Source organism: Myotis daubentonii, chromosome 13, assembly GCF_963259705.1.
Source record: "Myotis daubentonii chromosome 13, mMyoDau2.1, whole genome shotgun sequence".
Taxonomy (NCBI): domain Eukaryota; kingdom Metazoa; phylum Chordata; class Mammalia; order Chiroptera; family Vespertilionidae; genus Myotis; species Myotis daubentonii.
Window position 1 is genome coordinate 52,436,991 of NC_081852.1, and position 22,486 is coordinate 52,459,476.

At 45.5% G+C, this 22,486-nt stretch overlaps 1 protein-coding gene and 1 non-coding gene across 2 annotated transcripts in view; both read left to right on the forward strand.

The window, feature by feature from the left end:
- Positions 1-22,486, forward strand: part of RBM20 (RNA binding motif protein 20) — a 179,004-nt gene that overhangs the window by 44,434 nt on the left and 112,084 nt on the right. The window lies entirely within an intron of this gene.
- LOC132215082 (U6 spliceosomal RNA) lies at positions 13,788-13,894 on the forward strand. Its single transcript, XR_009448437.1, has one exon. It is a non-coding gene; the product is annotated as a U6 spliceosomal RNA (small nuclear RNA).

Below are 22,486 nucleotides of genomic sequence, written 5' to 3' on the forward strand. Positions count from 1 at the left end.
CAATACTATTGACTAAATTATAGACATTATTTAGACTTCCTCAGTTTTTCACTGATGTCCTTTTTATGTTCCAGGATCCCACATGGGCATTTAGTTGTCATGTCTCCTTGATCTCCTTGTCTGTGATAGTTTCTCAGTCTTTCCTTATTTTTCACAACCTTAAGGAATGAAAAATAAGCTTTGAGGAATATTGGTCAGGTTGTGACAACACAGATGGACCTTGAAGGCATTATGCTACGTGAAATAAGCCAGACAGAGAAGGACAAATACTGTATGATCTCACTTAGACGTGGAGCAGGGGGAACTGGAGGAAGGGGATCAAAAGGGACACACTTCTAGTTATAAGGCAAGTCAGTCCCAGGGCTGTAAGGTACCTCATGGCAACTATGGTCAGCACTGCTGTGTGGTGCATAGGGAAGTTGTTAAGAGAGTAATTCCTAAGAGTTCTCATCCCAGGGTGAAACCATTTTGTCTTTTCTTTTTATTGTATCTATGTGAGATGATGGATGTTAACTAAACCTGTTGTGGTAATCATTTCACAGCATCTGTAAATCAAACCATCATGCTATATGCCTTAAACTTATACAGTGATATATGTCAGTTTTTTTCTTGAGGCTCCCCCCCCAACAATCAACACTAATAAAAGAGAAAAATGGTAATTGGCGTACGACGATACCCTTTTCATTGGCTAATCAGGGCTATATGCAAATTAACTGCCAAGATTGGCAGTTAACTGCCAACTAAGATTGGCAGTTAACTGCCAACAAGATGGCGGTTAATTTGCATATGTAGGCACAATGCAGGGAGGCGAAAGGGAAAGCAGGAAGAAGCCCCCTGCCACTGACAGTGATCAGAAACCCAGGGGGGAGCTAAGAGCTGGGGGGCAGGGCAAAGGCGGCCCTGGGGCCGCCTTTGCCCTGCCCCCCAGCCATGATCGGAGAATCAGGCGCCTTTGCCGCCCTGGCCAGTGATAGCAGGAAGTAGGGGTGGAGCCAGCGATGGGAGCTGGGCATGGTTGAAGCTGGCAGTCCCAGGAGCTAGGGGCCCCTTGCCTGGGCCTAAAGCGAAGCCCACGATCGCGGGGCCGCTGCAGCTGTGGGTCCCCGCTGGCCGGGCCAGAGGCCTCAGCCAGAGGCATCCTGCAGGGGCAGGGGCGGAGCCCACGCGATCGCGGCGCCCCCCCCCCCCCCCCCCGCTGCCACTGCAGGTCCCCGCTGCCCGGGCTGGACGCCTAGGCCAGAGGTGTCAGGCCTGGGCAAGGGGCCAATCCTGCGATTGGAGGGTGATGGGGGTCAACGCCTGAGGGCTCCCAGTATGTGAGAGGGGGCAGGCTGGGCTGAGGGACACTCCCCCCCCCCCCCACACACACCCAGTGCACAAATTTCGTGCACCGGGCCTCTATTTGGAAATAAAAATAATACTGGTCAGATATTTTGTAGTAGACCTTTCAGGCATTTGTTTGCTCATTTAAATGATTATTTGTAAGCTTTTTAAAATGAAATTTCTAATTTTGAAGTCATGGTGGATTAACATGCATTGTATAAAATAACACAGAGAGACCTGCATATCCTTTACTCAGTTTTCCCCAATGGTAACATCTTGAAATCTGTAGTCCAATATCACAACCAGGATATTGCCATTGATACAGTCAAGGTACAGAGCATTCTCATCACCACAAGGACCCGTCATCCAGCCCAACTCTCTTGTACCCACTTGGTTCAGCTCATATTGATTGGGGTCTCCTGTGGGTCAGGCTCTGCTCAGGCCCTGGGAGACAGAAGTTAGCTTAGCTTCCGGGAAACAGACATGAACAAGGAGACACATGTGCAGAAGATAGAATGTCAGCTAGTAAGTGCTGGGAACTAACATCAAAAGACTAAGGACTCAGAGAAAGAAGGAAATTCAGAATTCTAGCTTCTCTTGAAAATTGAGAGCTTGGTCACATTGGGCCAGATTTCCCGCTTAGCACAGTAGGTGTTGTTTGTCTCCCCACTACCCCCCGGCCCCTTTATTCTGTTATTCTGTTGTATTGCATTGATTGACTTTTGTATGGTGAACCATTCTTGCATTCTGGGAATAAATGCCACTTGGTCACGGTGTTCAATTAGCTTAATATGCTGCTGAACTCAGAGTGCCAGTATTTTGTTGATGATTTTGTATCAATATTCATAGGATGTATTGGTCTGTAGTTTTCTTGGTATCAGGGTTATGCTAGCCTCATAGAATGAGTTAGGAAGTGTTCCCTCCTCATCAATTTTTTTGGAGAGTTTGAGAATGATTTGGGTTAATTCCTTAAATGTTTCGTAGAATTAACCAGTAAAGTCATCTGAATTTTAAGTCATTGTTGTTCAGATTATTACAGATGTCCCTCTTCCCCCTCCCCCCATTGCCCCTTCCATCCAGTTCCATCCCTCCCCAGGCCTTCGCTACCCTATTGTCTGTGTCCATAGGTAATGCATATATGCATATATGACCTTTGTTTAATCTCTTCCTGCCCCTCCCCCTTCCCTCTGAAAATTGTCAGTCTGTTCTATTTCCATGCCTCTGATTCTATTTTATTCACCAGTTTATTCTGTTCATTATATTTCTTATTTGTTTATTTTGATTTTTGGATTCAATTGTTGATAGGTATGTATTTGTTGCCATTTTGTTGTTCATTTTTTTTCTTTTTCTTCTTCTTCCTCTTCTTAAAGAATACCCTTCAACATTTCATAAAATACTGGTTTGGGGTGATGAACTCCTTTAGCTTTTTCTTGTCTGTGAAGCTCTTTATCTGACCTTCAATTCTAAATGATAGCTTTGATGGGTAGAGTAATCTTGGTTGTAGGTTCTTGCTATTCATCACTTGAAATATTTCTTGCCACTCTCTTCTGGCCTGCATAGTTTCTGTTAAGAAATCAGCTGACAGTCGTATGGGCATTCCCTTGTAGGTAACTAACTGCTTTTCTCTTGCTGCTTTTAAGATTATCTCCTTGTCTTTAGCCCTTGGCATTTTAATTATGATGTGTCTTGGTGTGGTCCTCTTTGGGTTCCTCTTGTTTGGGATACTCTGTGTTTCTTGGACTTATTAGTCTATTTCTTTCACCAGGCAGGGGAAGTTTTCTGTTATTATTTCTTCAAATAGGTTTTCAATATCTTTCTCTTCTTCTGGCACCCCCATAATAAGGATGTTGGTACAGTTAAAGTTGTCCCAGAGGTTCCTTACACTATCTTCATATTTTTGGATTCTTATTTCTTTTTGCTCTTCTAATTGAGTGTTTTTTTGCTTCCTCATATTTCAAATTGTTGATTTGATTCTTGGAATCCTCTACTCTACTGTTGAATCCCTATATATTATTCTTTATTTCAGTCAGTGTATGCTTAATTTCTGACTGGTCCTTTTACATTTTTTTTTTGGCATTCTCACTAAGATCCTTGAAAGTCTCACTAAGTTCCTTGGAGGTTTCTAGAAGATTTTTGAGTAACCTTATAACTGTGGTTTTGAACTCTATATCCAGTAGTTTGCTTTTTTCCATTTCTTTCACTTGTGACATGTTTCTTTGTCTCTGCATTTTGACTGCTTCCTTGTGTTTGTTTCTATCTATTGGGTAGAGCTGCTATGTTTCCTTGAGTTGATATAGTGGCCTTGCGTGGTAGGTGTTCTATAGGGGCCAGTGGCTCAGCTTCCCCAGTCACCGGAGCTGAGAGCTCTGTGTGTACCCCTTTGTGGGCTCTGAGTGCAATCTTGTTGTAGAGGAGACTTGATTGCTGTTGGTGTCCCTGGGAGAAATTGACTTCCAGACCAATTGGCTGCGAGGACCAGCTGTGACTACAGTGGGAGAGCTGCTATGCAGGAGACACCCCTATGGAGCAGGACTTGCTTTAATGGGGCTTTGTTGCTCACTGAATTTGCCCCTTGAGTGTGTCACTTATGAGTGTGTAGAACTGTAATCTAGTATGGTCTGAGACTGACCAGTGGGTACACTGGCTCTTGGGTGTCCAGGAAGGTGCAAAGTCAGCCACTGCCTGAGGCCACCCAGCAGGAGCTTCAGAGAGATTTGCAGATTCTTCCTCTTTGTATAGGGTTTGGAAGTGCCCAGATGAGGCCCAGCTATGAAGCAAGGCATGCTGGTCCTGGTGCTGGGTCTTCTGCCATTTATTGATAGGTTTTGGGCTCCCTGACCCAGCTGCAGCTTGTTTGAGAGATTTTAGCCTGAGCAAGGACAGGCCATTAATATGCAAAAACTGCTGCACGAAGCTTAGGTGGGGTTGTAAATTGGATGAGGTGGCGTCTTAGGGAGTCACCAGGGTGGAGCAAACAGAAATGGTTGCCAGTCAGCCCTGAGACTGGGGAAGTCCCAGCACAGGAACAGTGATCCCTGTGAGCATCTCTGTCTGGGAGAAAGCTGTCCCCGAGTTCCTGCCCCGATGCCAGACAATCTAGTTCCTCCTTGTGTGTGTCTGTGTTTCCCTGAGCTTTGCCCTGGTGCTCAGAGGAAGCAGGAGTTTGTAAGTTCAGTTCAGGGTGCTGGCCTTTTAAGAGGAACAGCTGGGTCTCCAGCAGCCTCTGTGTCACTGAGCCCCAATCTGCACTGGTTTTTATAGCTTGTAGTTCTTACTGCCTGTAGGGACTTCTTTTCCCAGCTCTGGAACTCTGGGCTGGGGATCTGGTGTGGGTCTGGGACCCCTTGCTCCTCTGGGCAGCCTCTGCAGAGACGATCTCCCTCCTCATTAAAAAAGTGGCCCACATAGGTACTGGACCAGCCTGTTCCATGCTGCCACACCTCCTACCAGTCTCATTGTGCTTTCTTTTTTACTTATCTAGTCGTAGGACTTCCATTCAGCCAGTTTTCCAGTGGTTCTGTATGATGGTTGTTCTGTATTATAGTTGTAATTTTGATGTCACTGTGGGAGGCGGCAAGTAAAGGTATTTACCTATGCTGCCATCTTGGTTCCCCTTCCTTCCCTGGATCTGTTGGGAGGCTTTTGAATAATGATTCAATTTCCTTATTTGTTACAGATTTTCTCAGCTTTCCTATTCCTTTATGGGTCAGTTTTGGCAAATTGTGTGTTTGGCATTTGCTCATATCAACCATGACCATTTTTAAACAAAATAGTGACTTTGGCAAAATAGTGACTTTTGTCTATTTGATTTTGGTTACTTTTTTCTAAGCATGAAAACTCTCATTTTAAATAGCATATTATTTCTTTACAAAGTAAAGTATCAAGGAACATGAGGGCTTTGCTTGTTATTATTATTGATGTATATTCTATTATTGTAAAATATTTAATAAAATATTTTACTGTGTGTCTTCTGACCCATTAAAAGTGGGAAAGTATATACAAGATTATCAGGCTACAGTTGCCAAATGGAAGAGGGGTTGGTGAGACAGGTGAAAAAGGGGAAGGGATTAAGATGTACAAATTGCCGGTTATAAAAACAGTCATGGGGATATAAAGTACAGCATGGGGAATACAGGCAATAATATTGTAATAACCATGTATGGTGTCAGGTAGGTACTAGACATCATGGTGATCATGTTGTAAGTTATATAAATGTCTAATTACTGTGTTGTATACCTGAAACTAATATATTGTCTGTTAATTGTAGAGAAATTAAAAAGAGGACTATGAGGCTATATAAAAATGTTTTCAACATACTAGTTACAGTTTAGTTAGAGGGATTCTATGGAATTTTGATAAGTTTTCATTATCAATTGATAATTACCCTCACTCTTGTAAAATGACTTTGCTTTTATATGGTCTTGAGTCCATTTAATTGGTACAACAGAATGAGCTGTATTAGGTTCAAGCTTAAATTTCTCCAGGTTCTTTTCAGCAACTGGTTCAGAGCCCACAGAAGCAACCCCCATCTCTGTGGTGCGAGAGCTCTGTGACTGCCTCTGACTCCCAGGGTGGGTGTTTTCTGGTGGAGAGTCATTCATTCAACAGTTCTTTATTGAGTACCTGCCATGTGCCAAACACTGTTGTAACCATCAATATTTCAGTGACACAAAATGCAGAAGCAATCAAAGCAGACCACTTCCTGTGTGTTGGGAGAACCAAATGGAAAGGCAGCTGCTCCTCAGAAAGAAGAGGATTCTGCCGTTCAGACTGGAGAACCTTTCACCCTGTCCCTATGATGGAGTGACCCAGTCCCAGGCATGGTATTGTCTGGGGCTGGGTTGGTCCTTACGTCGGAGGTGTGAGCAGTCCCCTTTAAGGAGAGGGGGATTGTGATGAAACAGTAGGCAAATTTGGGCTGGGCCTTGGAAATCTTTCAAAATTATATGTGAAAGGTGATATTCTCTCTTCAGAGGAAATTATGGCAAAATGGAATCTAATCATTTCATTGCAATAGGAGATTGGACTCAAACTTCTAATGCAGGGAGAGACAGATGAGAGAAGAGTTGACGTTTGAATTAATTCTGAGTAGCTCTGCTGGAAGCGAGGAGCTGGTGATGGTTTGGATTAAAATAGTAATTTTCAAGCCATAGGCCTTTCAACAGCAGCCAACTGGTTCTTACCACAAATGGGGAACCAGTTCTGTTAGAAAGTACCTTAGTATTGCATGTTACTCAGACACCACGAGAAGCTGACTGGTGTGTAACTTGCAAGCTCCTCCAATTTTGAAAAAACACTCTCCCCAAGGAATTGGAGTAAATCTGGCCAGTGGCCTCCTAACAGCGAGTCAGACATGTGTCAGGAAAATTATTCTAACAGAGCATCATGTCCACGGTCAAAGGTTGTGCCTTTACCTCTTGAGTTACATTTTCATTGAGAGGACAGCATTGAACTGTGCAGGTGCTGTCGCTTCGAAGGGCCCTTAGGGCTCTCCACACACGATTGAATTTCTTAGGACATCCTTAGATAGAGTGAGATTGATATCCCCGAGTGCTGAAATTGTTCACTTTTCCGGCCCCTGCTGAGTTGTGACCGAAAGTCCCCGGCAGTTTAACTGAGGTGCTTTACTCATCTGCAGACTGGAAGCCCAGGATTGGAAATTTAACACGATATAAATAATTAAGTCCCAGCTTCCACAGGTGCAGAGGGCATAAATAATCCAACTGCATGCTGCCCGAGCATTCCATATCGTGGGCCATTTAGATTTAATGCCCAGGCACTCACTCGTAACTGAATATGTCAGAACGCAGCTCCTGCCCGGGACAGCGGAAGGGTGCTATTTCAGAGCCGTGTGCTCGCCTGTCTGCTGGAGAGCTGCCTCTGCCCTTGGCCTCTTCTGAAGACCCTTTCCTGGCTGGGTCTCCAGGGAAATTCATCTGTCTTCCTGCCCAGCACTGAAGACCGGGATCTGCATCCAATTCTTCTTGTGGTTAAATGAAGGAGGTGATTGATATATGGAAGGGCAACCCAAGAAAATCACTCATTTAATTGGAGGCATTTGGGGAAAGATGATGAGTTCACTGGTGGGGGTGGACCTTGAACACTTTATTCTCAGAGTCAGGCATTTGAACCTGAGCCCATTCGAACACTTGGGAGTGGCTGAAAGGTGGTGTCCTTTTTCTGCTTCAGCAGCAGATCCCATGAAGGGCACTCAATCCATTTTCTGGTGACCAGAGGTGAAAGAACACAGCTACTCATTCAAATTATGTCTGCATCACTGACATGGCTTTGCACGTGGTCGAGACTGAATACGTTTGCTAAGTGAGCAACTGAAAGAACAGATGCATCATGAGGCTTTGTTCAGCTTCCTAGTCATGGTCTTGTCAGATCTGGTGCCACTCACGGGGAGGTCCCCGACCAGCTGCATCCGCTGGGAGTTGGGTCGGGATGAAGATCCTCTGGCCCTGTTCCAGATCTGGGTGGGCCCAGGAATCTGTAACAAACCCTCCGGCGATTCTGATGCCTACTGAAGTTTAGCACCACTGGCTTCAAACAGGGATGTGATTTAAGAATCTTATACCTACTTCCCCTCTCTCAGTAGAAAAGTCTCCACAGCTGGTTGCAAGAGAATCCCATCTTAAATCCCTTCATGCGCATGTTTCTCCCCTCCCCAAGCTTCTCACTCAGTCCTCTAGCGTTTGTCTTATGCGTCCAGATTCTCTGCTCAGTCTCTTCTGGGAAAATAGAGATGGGGTGGGGTGGTGGGTGGAAGGCACATTTCCATTTGCTGTCATGTCAGACACTTTCTGGATGCCCACAGGGCGCTCCAGTCCCTGTCCCCAGGACCTCGGCGCTCCGAGGGAGGCAGACAGGGAGGTGATGAGTGCTGGGCCTGGTGAAGGTGTCACTCACTGGGCTGTGTCCCTGGGAGCACCCCGATGGGCTGAGCTCAGACCTGCACTGGGTGGGGTCAAGGAGGCTTCCTAGAGAGGTGCTGCAGGGCCACCTCTTACAGGATAAGTCGGGTGGCAGCAGGTGCACGGAGGGAGGGACAGGAGGGGCTTCCGGGTGGAAGGGGCAGCATTGCTGAAAGGACACGCTACAGAGAACTTGATGCAGCTTTGGGGACTCAGTACTTGCCATTTTACTTTCGAAATCGAATTATATCCTACATTATAGTGCAGTGGACAACTTTTTTTTTTTTTTTTTTTTTTTTTCAGTGGACAACTTTTTAGGTTTGCAGCTCAGTGAATTTTTAGATTTGACCTCACTCTTGCAACCATCACCCAGATCAAAATATGGGACATTTCCAGTTGCTTGAAAGGCACCCTGTACACATTTCTGCTAGTTTATTGGGGTGACATTGGTTAATAAAATCCTGTAGGTTTCAGGTGTGCATTCTATAAGACATCATCTGCATATTGTATCGGGTGCTCACCACCCCAAGTCAAGTCTCCTTCCATCACCATTTATCCTCCCTTTACCCTCTTCTACCTGCTCCCACCTCTCTTTCCTTCGGGTAGTCACTATAGGTTCTATTGTTTTGTTTTGCTTCTTGGGGACTTTTTTTAGACTATAAACTTCTTGAGAAAAAAATTTGTTTTGGTAGCTAAAGGTCGCTAACAGGCTGAATATGGCTCCAAATTATGTAGTTATTATTTTCTTATTATTTTTAGAGAGGTAGAGAAGAGGGTGGGGAAGGAGAAAGAAATAACGATTTGTTGTTCCACTTACTTATGTATTCATTGGTTGATTCAGGTATGTGTCCTGATCAAGGCTCATACTTGAAACCTTGGTGCGTTGGGATGACGCTCTAACCAACTGAGCTACCTGGCCAACGTCTAACTATGTATTTTGGTTTTAGCTCATTGCTATTATTTAAAAATTGGGGGATTTCCCATGAGAATCAAAAGATCTGGCAACACTGGGCTCACGTACCTTGGTGGGCTGCAGCTGGGTAGGGACTGTCCCCCATAAAGTTGGAACATCTATTCTTTGCTCATCACTTATCTCCTTACCGCTCACTCCTGGCCAGCTACACTTCTGTTACCTGCCTGGCTTTGTGGGCATCTAAGTTTGTAATCCCTGCCTTTAAGTATTGTTTTGTGTTTTGGTTTGTGGCCTCCAGCATGGCTGAGGGTGCTTAATTCTTTTTATTTGTTCACTCATCAGTATGTATGGAGCACTGACCATGAGCGAGGTGTTCGCCAGATGCTGGGAACACAGAGATATTCAGGGGCAGAAAGATAACACGTTTGTTAGCTTGCCATGCAGCTAACCACCACCCCCACCCCCCGCCCGCCCCCATGTGTGGCACTTCCTGTCTGCGCGTTCACTTCTCGCTACCCCCCGTGGATGCCACCCGTGCTGGCTGTTTCCTGATCTCTGAGCCCACCTGTTCCTTATAACAGTCATACTTCTGTTGTCACCTTCCTCACCTTTGTTTCCTCGCTGTCTGGCCCTCACCCAAACCAGAACCTTTTGCTCAAGTCCCACCTCTTCTGAGAAGTCTTCACTGAGCATCCCTTTCTCTGGGGACCTCCCTCCTCTGAACGCCTATCAGCATATTTCCCGCCACCAGCAATCCATTCTGTCCTTGACTCCCTCAGGTTAAAAAAGAAAAGGCCCATTGCTTAAGCTCAGTATTGCATTCCCTAAGGGCAGAGACCTTGCCTTCTATTTCCTGACATTACCCCATACAGCCCTGCATGGTTTTGAGCATACAGCAGGCGCCTAGTAAATGCAGAAGAGGCGGTAGATGGCAGCACCTGGAGGTTGGGGTCAGAGAGGAAAGCACAGGAGATCAGTGCCAGCCTCCTCACTGGGAGTTGCCCTTCCTGGCAGTTACCCTGCAGGGATCCTGCCTGTCTCCAAGGCCTAGCGTCCTTGCAAGAACGTTGACACCCTTCAAGGAGGCCACAGACACTCCGGCCGCTGGGTCACAGGCATTCTGGGCAGAGTCATGTGAGGTGGCATTTGAGGTTCTCCCCTTACAGCCTGACACAGTGTCCCTGGGGTGGCAGGAGAAGGCTCACTGAAGATGGCATGTGGCTTGGACAGGAAAGTGTCATTTTGATGGCCATTCCCTCAGCCTCTGCCATGGTCCCTTCAGCCTGGGCTGCCCGCTCTGTCTCACTTTTCTTCCTGACTCAGTGATACCCATGGCTGAAGGCAACCCGATGGCAGGTAGCCGCCCCACACCTGGTACCACTGCCTCCTGGAAAAGTACCTTAGATGTTGGCAAAGGATGGCGACCTTTCTTTAGTGGACTTCTGCTCCCAGCCCAGCCAACCAGACCATGGCAGTGGAGGTGGGAGAGGTCAGAAGAGCCTTTAGTTTAAGGTTCCTTTGGCAAATGCAGTCCCCTTTGCTAAGGTTCTGTTATATGTCACTTGGTGTGCAGGGTTCCAACAACTACTTGGCCTCTTATCAGGGAACATGATAGAATGTCAGAACCTAAGCTAATGCAAGGTATGTTTTGCCTCGCCAAGTCATGCACAGCCAATGCAAGAAGCCCATCGGTCATCCACACGTCTGCACCATGTGGCCACAGGGCTCCACTGGTGGGATTTAGCCTTTCCAGAGCCACGTGATATGGGAGACCAGGCGCACCGTGGCTTCTTACTCAGAGCATGCTCGTTTTGAGAAGCATGAGGGCATCTCTTAAAAAAGTGCAGATTCTTAAAGGGCACGTGTTTCCTTTTCCCCCTTATATGTCCCCTTTCGATTGTTACCCTTCTCCCCATCCCTCCCCCTCCCCCCACACTTCTTTTTCTTTTCCTGTGTCTTTGTGTTTATCTATTGTGCCTTTGGCACCAACCCCAGATTTTCAGGTGACAAGGCAGGTGCTATACTCTGTTACTTGGGGGCTTCAGATTTACATACCAGGACAAAGAGACCTACGAGTGTCATCCAAGTTTCAGCCTTGGGCCAGTTAGGGAAGATGACACTGGCAACTCTCATACAACCGTTGAGCAAAATCATGATGGGGGAGTTGTACCAATGAAGAAATGTTTGGCTACCAACAGAAAACCCAACACACCGTGGTAGAAACCAGTAGGATGTTTATCATCTACTGAGCAAGAAGTCTGGAGGCAGGTGCCCAGGGTTGGGTTAGTGGTTTGATGGGGTCTTCAGGGGCTCTGGGCTTACATCCCCCACCTGGCCATGTCCAATGATGTGCTCATTCTGTGGTCTCCTCTTCATAGGGTGGCTGACAGGGTTCCAGATCTCATGCATTTTCATGCCAGCAGCCAAAATGAGAAGTGCCGATGGAGCGTGGGCAACCCAAGAGTCTCTTTGTTTACTTCTCTCTTATCTGGGAGCAGAACTTTTCAGGTCCTTGTTGCAAAGGAAATGCTGTTTCAGGTGAACACTGACACACGGACCTGGGTTGTTTGGGGTTATCTGGGATAGAGTGAGCTGAGACTTCATTTTCCTGCTCCCGAGTCCATTCCCTGCTGTTCTTCCTTAAAATTACAGAATGTGAAGAACTTTATTTCCACCTAGTTTCTCGCAGCCTGGAGTGCATAGTTGGACTTAATTTTCATCAACTGATGTGCCAACATATCTTGTTTTATTGCACCTCACAGATGATGTGATTTTTTTTTTTCAAATTGAAGGCAAGATAATCTACCAGCAAAAAGATTATGACTCGCTTTATGGCAACATCTGCTTTATTGCGGTGGCCTGGAACCAAACCTGCGATATCTCCGAGACATGTCTGTAAGAAAGTCTAGCCCCTACTCCCTGGTACCCATTCCTTTTATTCTGAATGGTGCATCGTATCAGCCTGGACCACGGGCAACATACTGTGTGCATCATTTAGCCAGAGCACTCATGGTTAGTGTCCTCTGATTGGGAGTTTGTCTTGTGAAAGGTTTGGGTCTAGTGCTCCTTTCATCCTTCCTAGCACTGATCCTTGGGAAACGATTTCTCTCTAAAATAACTTAGGTTTGTACAAATTCGAACACATGCACATATCCCAGCTCTACGCCACTCCAGTGGGAAAGGCAGACGGCAGTTTCACGGTAGTTGTCTTTTTGATGAATGTCCCCATGTCCACCACAGGGCCGTGACATTCCTGCCGCCCCACTTGATAATCTGAAAATCTCCCAAGCCAGATTGCCTTGCTATAGGCCTGCAGCTCTAGAATGCCACATAGGTTCTGGGTTTCAGCCTCCAGGGCCCGCATTGGCCAGCATGTGGAGGCGACTATGGGCTTGAAACTGATAAGGCAGGGGGAGCGAGTGGGGCCATTCCGAGAGTGCCAGAGAAGATATGGTGCACCCGTGATAGGGCCTGCGAGCCGGGGCAGGGGTGTGCGAAGCGTGACGCAATTACATGGTCTTGTCTCAGCTTTCCCCTTTCATCTGCTCCCAGATGCATTGTGCTTTGTAGGGCTCCTCACCCTTTCTTTCTGAAATGCTCTCCCAAATGTGCCCAACTTTCTTCTCTGTTTTCCAGCCAAAGGCGACAAAAGGAAGCTCCCATTTACTCCGCAGCGAGTAGCTCTTAAGTGTTAGAAGTGTTCGCCCTCCCACCCAGGGGAAGGTTTTGCATTAGAATCTGTCCAATTCCTTTAAAGTTGTTTACTTCCTTTAACGTTGACAGCATGTGAAAGTCATGATCGGCTTTATGATCTGAAGAGTGTATCATATGTTCAGCTTGCATTCCGGGAACCTTCTAGAAGAGCCGCCGTCAGGATTCAGGATCTAGTCCACTTGGCAGCCTTCAAGGGTGAAATGCAGAGATCTCTAAGGGGAGAGTTCTGGATCTAGATTCCTGCCTTGGAATCAGCTCCCATCATTTAACGTACATGCTGTGTGTCCAAGTTATTTGACCTCTCTATACCTCAGTTTCTCCATCTGTAAAGTGGGAATAATAGTACTACAGGCCACGTGTGGTTATTAGGAGGATTCAGTGAGTTAACATTTAAGTGCTTAAAATGTTACCTGGCAGTTAGGAAGCACCATATAAGTGTGTGTTCGATAAATACATCTTACTAACTGGAGATACTTTTGTTGGCTTTCTACTCTGCTAACTGAAATTTTTGTTGTGATCATGGTAGAATCGATTGCAGTTGTGAGAAATAATACAGAGAGTTCCCCTCCATTTATCCAGTTTCCCCCAATGATAACATTTTGCAAAACTGTAGTACAGTATGGCATCCAGGATATTCATATTGATTTCCCCAGTGTTACATGTGCACATATGTGCATTTTGCACATTCGCCTGTGTGTGTGCATTTAGCACATTCGCCTGTGTGTGTGCATTTAGCACATTCGCCTGTGTGTGTGCATTTAGCACATTCGCCCGTGTGTGTGCCTTTACCACATTTGCCTGTGTGTGCATTTAGCACATTCGCCTGTGTGTGTGCATTTAGCACATTTGTCTGTGTGTGTGCAATTTTATTACGTGTAGGTTCACGTTTGCACCACCACAGTCTAGATGCTAACTAGTTTATGCTCGCTTCGGCAGCATATATACTAAAACTGGAACGATACAGAGAAGATTAGCATGGCCCCTGCGCAAGGTTGACACACAAATTCATGAAGCGTTCCATATAAAAAAAGAAAAAAGATACTAACCAGTTCTATCATCACAAGGATCCCTCCTGTTGCTCTTTTATAATTATCCCTCCCTTTCCCAGAAACCCCTGGCAATGACTAATCTGTTCTCCATTTCTAAAATTTTTATCACTTAAAATATGTTCTATAAATGGAATCATATAGTTTGCAACTTTTGAGATTAGCTTTATTCATTTAGCATAATTTCCTGGAGACATTCCTAAGTTGTTGAGTATATCGTAATTCATTCCTTTTTCTTGTTGAATAGTATTCCATGATATGTATGTACCACTGTTTGTTTAACCATTCACCTAATGAAGGACATCTAGGCTTTTGCTGATATTTGGTATTACAAATGAAGCTGCTATGAACATGTGTGTACAGGTTTTTGTATGAACATGTTTTCTTTCTCTGAGATAAAGCCCAAAGAGTGCGATTGTTGGGTTGTGTGGTAATTGCATGTTTAGGTTTACTACTGTAATGGGTATTACAATTTGTTATTTAAATTTGTACCTTCCAACAATAAATTTATGTTCAATTCTTTGACTTACAGTAAGTATTGTTTTAGTACTTGTTAAATAAATTTAAAGGGGCCACTGGCTTTTATAATGTATCCAGGACTGTGTTAAGAGGTTGGGGAAGGAAAGAGATTCAAGTGGCATGCTGATGGTCTTTGTCTTCAAGAATGTTTTATCTTGGGTCTGGGAATTGAGTAGTTGCAAATAAGAGCTGACATAGATGGTGTGCTGTCAGGTTATAGAAACTTGAAGAAGTCCAGCGGACAGCTGGGTAGGAGGTACAGGATGGGGAGAGAGTAGAGGTGTGTTTTTTAAAATATATTTTTTATTGATTTCAGAGAGGAAGGGAGAGGGAGGGAGAAAGATAGAAACATCAATGATGAGAGAGTATCATTGATCGGCTGCCTCCTGCACACCCCCTGCAGGGGATGGAGTCTGCAACTCAGGCATGTGCCCTGACCAGGAATTGAACTACAACCTCCTGGCTCATAGCTGGATGCCCAACCACTGAGCCACGCTGGCCGAGCGAGAGAGTGGAGGTTTGAGAAAGGGTTGTCACTGTTGGTGCCATCAGTGCCTGAGATTGGGAATTTGATGGTCTTTTGTATTTGAGAAGAATTTGGAATTGCTTGAATTTGAAGAAAAGCATCAATTTTGCATGGAATATGTTGCAAAATTTGGGTCAAAGGTAGGGATCATTATTGAACCATAAATTCTTTCATAGAGGTGTCCTTAACTTACAAGGACAGAACTGAAGCATGGCATTGCTGGAAAACCAGCTGGATTTATTTTTAAAGATTTTAAAAATATGTTTTTTTAAATTGATTTTAGAGAGAGAAGGGAGAGGGAGAGAGAAACATTGATGAGAGCAACATCCATTAGCTACCTCCTGCATGCCCTCCTACTGGGAATCAAGCCTGCAAAATCTGGGTATGTGCCCTGAACGGAATCGAACTGGTGACCTCTCAGTGTATGGCAGCGGTTCTCAACCTGTGTGTCGTGACACCTTGGTGGTCGAACAACCCTTTCACAGGGCTCGCCTAAGACCATCCTGCATATCAGATATTTACATGATGATTCATAACAGTAGCAACATTACAGTTATGAAGTAGCAACGAAAATAATTTTACGGTTGGGTCACAACATGAGGAACTGTATTCAAAGGGCCAGAAGGTTGAGAACCACTGGTGTATGGGATGATGCTCAATGATCTGAGCCACACAGACCTGGGCAAAACCAGCTGGATTTAATGTTTCACCACATGGGCGAAGAGTTAGCCTCTTGGCCACATCACACTCTGGTTTCCCAGGTCCTGGCAGATGCTGCTGCTTCCTGTGCATTGGGGTCAGTTTAATGGAGCGCAGTGATGGCTCACCTCGTGTGTTTGCAGCTGGGGCAGATAATTTTTCACAGTCCTATCCTCTGGATGACAAAATTATTTTCAGTAAACATCACGTAATGAGCAGTCATTATTTTCTTGATTTCCCCCAACAATGAAGGATTGAAAAGGGATACATTCATTTTAAAGATACTACTTAAATGTAATAAAACATTTCATATCTGGATGAAAATTTGCGTTTACCAAACAAAATTGTTACATCTTGCAGTTTGCTGTGTTAAATTTGACCCACACACAGAATGCCCAAGGGGTCACAGGGTGACTGAATGGAAATAACTCAAGTTCTGTTTCTTCGTTTTACAATCACTGTGCTATCACTTAAAAAAAATTTTGTTTCAACATTGGCATATATAGTACTGCAGGGATTGGACACAGGGACTCTGTCCAAAGTGGAATCAAAATATTCTGACCTATTCCAAATTTATTTTTGAAATCTGTAGAAGTCTCAGTTTGCATGTGTCAAAGCCAGGCGTGCTTCAAATTACCTCTCATGTCAACATAATATTTATCAAATGATAGGTAATGCAATAATGCGAATTTAAAGTTTACATGTATATTATCATTCAAACACAACAGTAACTGTAGGAAATGTATAGAACTTAAGCCAACAAAATACTTGTTTTCTAGGAGGAATAACTTCTTACTGATATTGTTTAGAATTGCTGGTGCTTGGTGAAAATGAAAAGACTTTCAGTGGTTTTATTATGGTTTTAAATTTTTGGAGACAAAGCCCTCCCTTCTTGCCGGCGCTGGTTTTGGGAGTTTGGCTGACTTGAATTTGAAGCCCAGCCTTGCCTGTTTGGAGCCCTATGACTGAGCAAGTTATCTTACCATCTGTAGTCAGCTTCCTTATCTGCAAAATGGTAAGCTTTTGTTGGGTTAATAATATAATCTCCACAGAGGGCCTGGAGTTGGCTCTGGCGTGCAGAAGGGTCTTAAGAAATGTGAGTCGTGGCCCTGGCCAGTGTGGCTCAGTTGGTTGGAGCATCGTCCTGTGCCCTTGAAGGGTCCTGGGTTTGATTCCCAGTTAGGGCACATGCCCAGGTTGCAGGTTTGATTCCTGGTCAGGGCAAGTACTGGAGGCAACTGCTCTCTCTCTCTCTCTCTCTCTCTCTCTCCCTCTCTCTCTCCCCCTCCCTCCCTCTCTTCCTCTGTCTCTCAAATCATAAAAAACAACAACATATCCTCAAGTGAGGATTTAAAAGAAATGTGAGTTGAGTTCCTTTCTCCATCAGGAAGGAGTGGCTAGCCCTGGACCCTGAGAAGAGCTCAGGCTGACCAGTTAGAGTTGCCTCCCTTTTCATCCTCTCTGACCTCCGTCAGGAGAAGCAGCAGTTCTGATTAAGCAGCATGGCACTGAGTGACTATGTTGAACCCCAAGGGAAACTTGGACAAATTCCCCGGCGTCTGAGACGCGTCCGCCAGAATGCCGGCTTGGGTAAGGAGAGGGATTCTGGCCTCTCCTGGGCCGAGAGGGCGGGGATTTCAGGACGACGTGATCAGCTTGTCTATCAGAGGCTGGACCTCGGGGACAGAAGTGATTGTCCTTTGCTTCAGAGAGAAGTCCTGCAGCAGTTTCTCCCGATGGAAGAGGCTTGGTTGTCGTCATGGCCTTCTGCAAGCCACTTTCCACTCTTTCTCTGCCTCCTCCTCATACTGATAATTGCCAAGGAATGTGGTCCAGGCCTTTTGCTGGCTTTTGCAAGCCTTTTATAGCAGCTTAGAAGGAATTCTTGGTATTCCTCTCATGTGTTAAAGATCAGGCTATTCTTATACGTAACCCAGATCATGTTAAACATGGAAACACGTTTAAATGACCCAGGGAGGCTCTAAGAAGACTACTTTATTTAGCTTTTTTTTTTTTTTTGTCATTAAATGAACCTGTTGTACTTTAAAGGCACTAAAGAGAATTTTTAATTTTATACAGTTTGATCTGCCAAGTGATATGTTTCCTTTTCCTTTACTTTTAAGGGAGGTCTATTTAGTGACACTTATTGGAGGACATGAAGGAAGCACATCATTTGTTATTTAAAAAAAGAAAACGAATTATAAAATTTATCCTAAGAGACTACTCATGTTGTAAATAATCTCGGATGTAGATTTTTGGATGTGAAATGGAGCTTAAGGTTTTATTCTTGAGTGTTTTGTATTTCTACCATACTAACCGCATAGCTAATTCATTTCAACTGGAAAGTACATCAGAAAACGTATAACTTAATCAAGAATAAGTGGAAAAATATACCGGTTTTTAAAAACATTTTTCCTGGCCCTCTTCTCATCCTGCCAGTGTATTGCTTTAGAGAAACCTGAGCATTTTTAGAAAACATAGTGCATGGTCTCAAAGTCAAATATGGTAGGTCTGAAGCCTTCAAAACACAGAGTGAGCCCTCGGCAATCACATGGTTAAATGAGTGTATAGGGAGGGCCAGCTTCCCGAGGGTGACTGCAGTCACGCAGACCCCCCGCGCTCAGAGGGCCCATGCTGGCTTCATGTTCTGTCGTCATCCTTTTGAAATTCTTTTTTAAAAAAATATATATTTTATTGATTTTTTACAGAGAGGAAGGGAGAGGGATAGAGAGTTATGAAACATGGATCAGCTGCCTCCTGTACAGCCCCTATTGGGGATGTGCCCGCAACCGAGGTACATGCCCTTGGCCGGAATCGAACCTGGGACCCTTCAGTCCGCAGGCCGACGCTCTATCCACTGAGCCAAACCGGTCAGGGCTGAAATTCTTCTTTTTTTTTAAAAAAAATCTTTATTGTTGAAAGTATTACATAGGTTCTCTCCGCCCCCCCCCCCCCCCATTAACCTCTTCCAGCCCGCTTGAAATTTTTAATACTTTTTGAACAAAGGGCTTCATATTTTCACTTTGCACTGAGCTCCCCAAGCTACGTAGCTAGTTGGTCTTGTGTACTGGCTACCTGGTAATTCAGCTTCGACTAGTTTGGGGCTTTTGAGTTTCCAGATTAATGAACTAGACATTGATCAGCCTTTTTTTTTTCTTTTCCATATGAACTTGTGAGGACCCTCCTAATGTATCTTTTATTTAGATACATTTCTTTTCAACTATTTTCAACTCTTGTTTCTCAAAATAGTGGTGATTGTGGGAGGCTGAGTTTCAGAAGGCATTCACCTTTTCAGTTTTATAGGTCTGAATGGGCATTTCTGCAGCAGGCAGGAATTATTTTTTTGTAATTGGGGGAGGGGGCACCCTACGGGTGTGAGAAAAGCTTCTTTTATTTGTTAGAGCTTTCAAAAGAGGAGCAGCTCATTTTGATCCTGGCAGGTAGCCTTGCGGAGTTGCCGGGGTTCCCGTTCCTGTGGGGCAGTCAGTTCCGATGGAGAAGTGGCTTGGAGTGAGCGTGGCTGTGGGTGGGTGGTACTATTTGTGGCAGAAACATTCAGTGAGTGTTTGTAAACTTGGGGGTAATCCGGGCCTGGCATTCATTGTAAGTCCGCGGCTGCCAATCGTTGTGTTCCTTTGTCCATCTTGTTTGAAACGCTCCTCTCACGCTTCAGCAGCAGATCAGAAATGTGTGGCTTTTGGCCAACGCTGCAGCTTGCCTTTGAACCAGGACAGGGCTGTCCTCCTCCTGATGCGGGGTCAAGTTCAGTGTGAGATAAACAGCTTTGGCCTCTAAACCCTTGCTGACATCTCACCCTGCTGTGCATGGTGGCGCCACTCAAGCCCTCCCGCTGCCTGTGAATGGGCCAGGATTTACTAGTACATGCTGGGGCCCAGAGTAAAAGGACCCGGGGGTGACCCTGCATTCTGGTGGGCACCTGCCCCCCAGAGGGCAACCCCACTGGGTTGGAGGACTGGACAACCTGGGCCCAGCCCCACTCCAGCCAGCTTCTGCTAGTCCCCTTGCTAAGGGGACTTACTGCCCTGACGTGGGGTCAGGGGGATGGGAGGTCATCTCTTCTTTTTTCTGCCTGTGCCTTCTGTGGGCAGAAATGCTTTGACCAAAGGCCTTGGCACAAGGTGGGTACCTTATCTCATGTACTCAAATATACCTTTCTGTTCGGCAGACACAGTCTTTTTTTTCTGTAATTCCCCAGCACGTCTGTTAGTACATCTACTATGTTCTCTGTAGTACTCTCTGTAAGTCATCCTCACCTTGGCTTCCGTATTCTGCGTCGTCTCTTTCTTCTCCGTGCCTCCCTGCCTCAGTTTCACCAGGCTGCCTCCTGTCATGTTCTTTTGTTCTGCCCATTGTCTCCCTCCTTGCTTGTCTTTTCTCTCTGCTCTTCGGGTCTCTCAAGGTGAGAACCACAAAAGATAAGCAGTTAGCATAGAGGCTGGACTAACAGGGCAGATGCAGAGAAACGGATTTATATGTACACCCTTGGGAAGAAGTCTGGACTCTCGGGTCCGGGCCTGGCTGGGCCACAGTCCCGCCGTGTGGTCCAAGCAAGTGTCTGGCACAGAGTAAAAAGCCACCAGTGTTGGCTGGCATGATAGCTGTTGTAGGTTATTAGTTAACCTTTCTGGGCCTCAGTTTCCTTCCCTGTTCAGTGAGGGACTGGGATGATATAGCAAGCCCTCTCCACTCTCTTAGGTACAGCAAGATTAAATTGGATAATAACCCTGATTGGTGTAAATCCTAGGGAATGAAGATCAGGCCTTGAACCTCTCTGGGTCCCTGTGATAATTTGCACACTAACTGGGTGGAGCAGTTATTTAAAAATTAGTACTGCCCTCTGAATGTTTATGACATCGATAAGGAATTTATTAAAAATCAATTAAATATATGCATTTCTTGCAAATTAAGGAATAAATGGACTAATACTGCTCAGCATTGTATAGTGGTTTGGAAGAGCTTTCACATTCATGAATTTAATGCCAGTCTTCCAACCATTCCCTACAGCAATGCCATTCCTAGATCTAATGCCAGTTCACAGAGGCGTAGGGAGGAGGTCATTTCTCCTGGTTGCCCAGCTATTGAGTGAGTGGCCAGTCAGGAACCAGAATCCTGTGCCAGTGTATTTTCCAACCCACTGAGGGCTGTCTCATTAGGCTGTTTAGGAGCAGTGAGAAATACTTCCCTGTGTGAAAACTGATGATCTTTAGATACATTAACCCCTAGGAAATGCCTGTCCCAGGATCCCTGTTACAGGATCGTAACACAGGAAGGAATACATGGAGGCCAGAGTGAGACCGACGCTTTCCCATCTACCGTGAGGACCTGGGTTGAGCAGGTCTGGCCTGAGGTTAGAGTCGTGGAGGTGCTCCCAATCCTGCAGATGGGATGGGGGAAGAGGAGTCTGAGACTTCTGCCAAGTCCACTGAGTAGACACTTAGGCCCTGGCACACTCAGGATTGAAGAAGAATAGGAGACCCTCTTAAGAGAGATAAAATGTTCCCTGATTCAAGAGGCTCATGACCTTGGGTCTTGTCCATGCCAGGCAGCTAGAAATGTAACCATATCTGCAGTCCTTGGAGGGCAATGAAAAGGATTTGTGAATGAGGAGTTCATGGCAGATGTCTCCAGCACCATGGTGGCAACAAGAAGGCTGGCCCAGCACAGTCCCTCTGGAGCAGTGCTTTGCGGTGCTTGTGGGCTTGCTGGGTTAGCCACCTGGCCATCCAGACTCCTAGGAGCTGCCAGAGGGGCAAGACACAGAGGATCCCAGTAGCTGCCAACCTGAGACACCCCTAGAGGATCACATTACTTGAGAGCAGGAACTTTTGCCCCCAGGTGTGTTGAGTGACCTGCTGATGAGAGCAACTGCTGGCCACTGTCAGAAGGAGCTGCTGCCCCCAAAGAGCAGGCACAGCCCCTGGGAGCTGTGGGTGCCCCATGGCCAGTGGAGGCCACCAGTGGGAGCAGCAGATAGAATGCCAGGCTGGGGAGTCCGTCCAGTGGTCCGCAACCCCATGGCATTTTAGAGAAGGGCCAACATGGTCCACCTGCGAACATACTTCTCAGTGAGGAGGAGGAGAATCATTTCCTATCAGATGACCTGGTTGGAGACCCAGCAGCTCAGGGTTCTAGCCTATTTGAATCATCACCTGGTCTTCAGATACCTGATGGAGGGGTGGTTCAGAGAAAAAGTCCCTGGTAGGGACTTTCCCAAATGAACTTGACAAAATATCAATGATCCAGTTGTTTTTTTCAATGTTTATGTTAATATTCATACTTCTTTTGATCCATCATCCTTTACTGATTAACTCTAAATTGGAAGTTAATGTTTCCTAGTTTAGCCTTCCATTAGCATACTGTGTACACCAGTTTTATGTAATTCATTCATCCACTCCTTCACCAGACATGGTCAAGTACCTTTGATGGACCAGGACAGTGTCAGCCTTGCTGTATTGTATTTTATTTATTTGTGTACATATCTTAGCTTCCACTCAACTAGGAGTTTTTATTAATTCATGATAGATTTATGCTACAGCCACAAAATCCCAGTGGTTTAATACAATGAAAAAAAACATTTTTTTAATTCTCACCTGAGGAGTGAGGACATTTTTTTCCATTGATTTTTAGAGAGAGTGGAAGGGATGGGGGAGGGGAAGCTAGACAGAGAGAGAAAGAGAGAGAGATGGAGAGAGAGGAGAGAGAGGAGAGAGGGAGAGAGAGAGAGAGAGAGAGAGAGAGAGAGAGAGAGAGAGAGAGAGAGAGGGAGGGATTTATTGGTTGCCTCCTGCTCTTGCTCCACCAGGGCTGG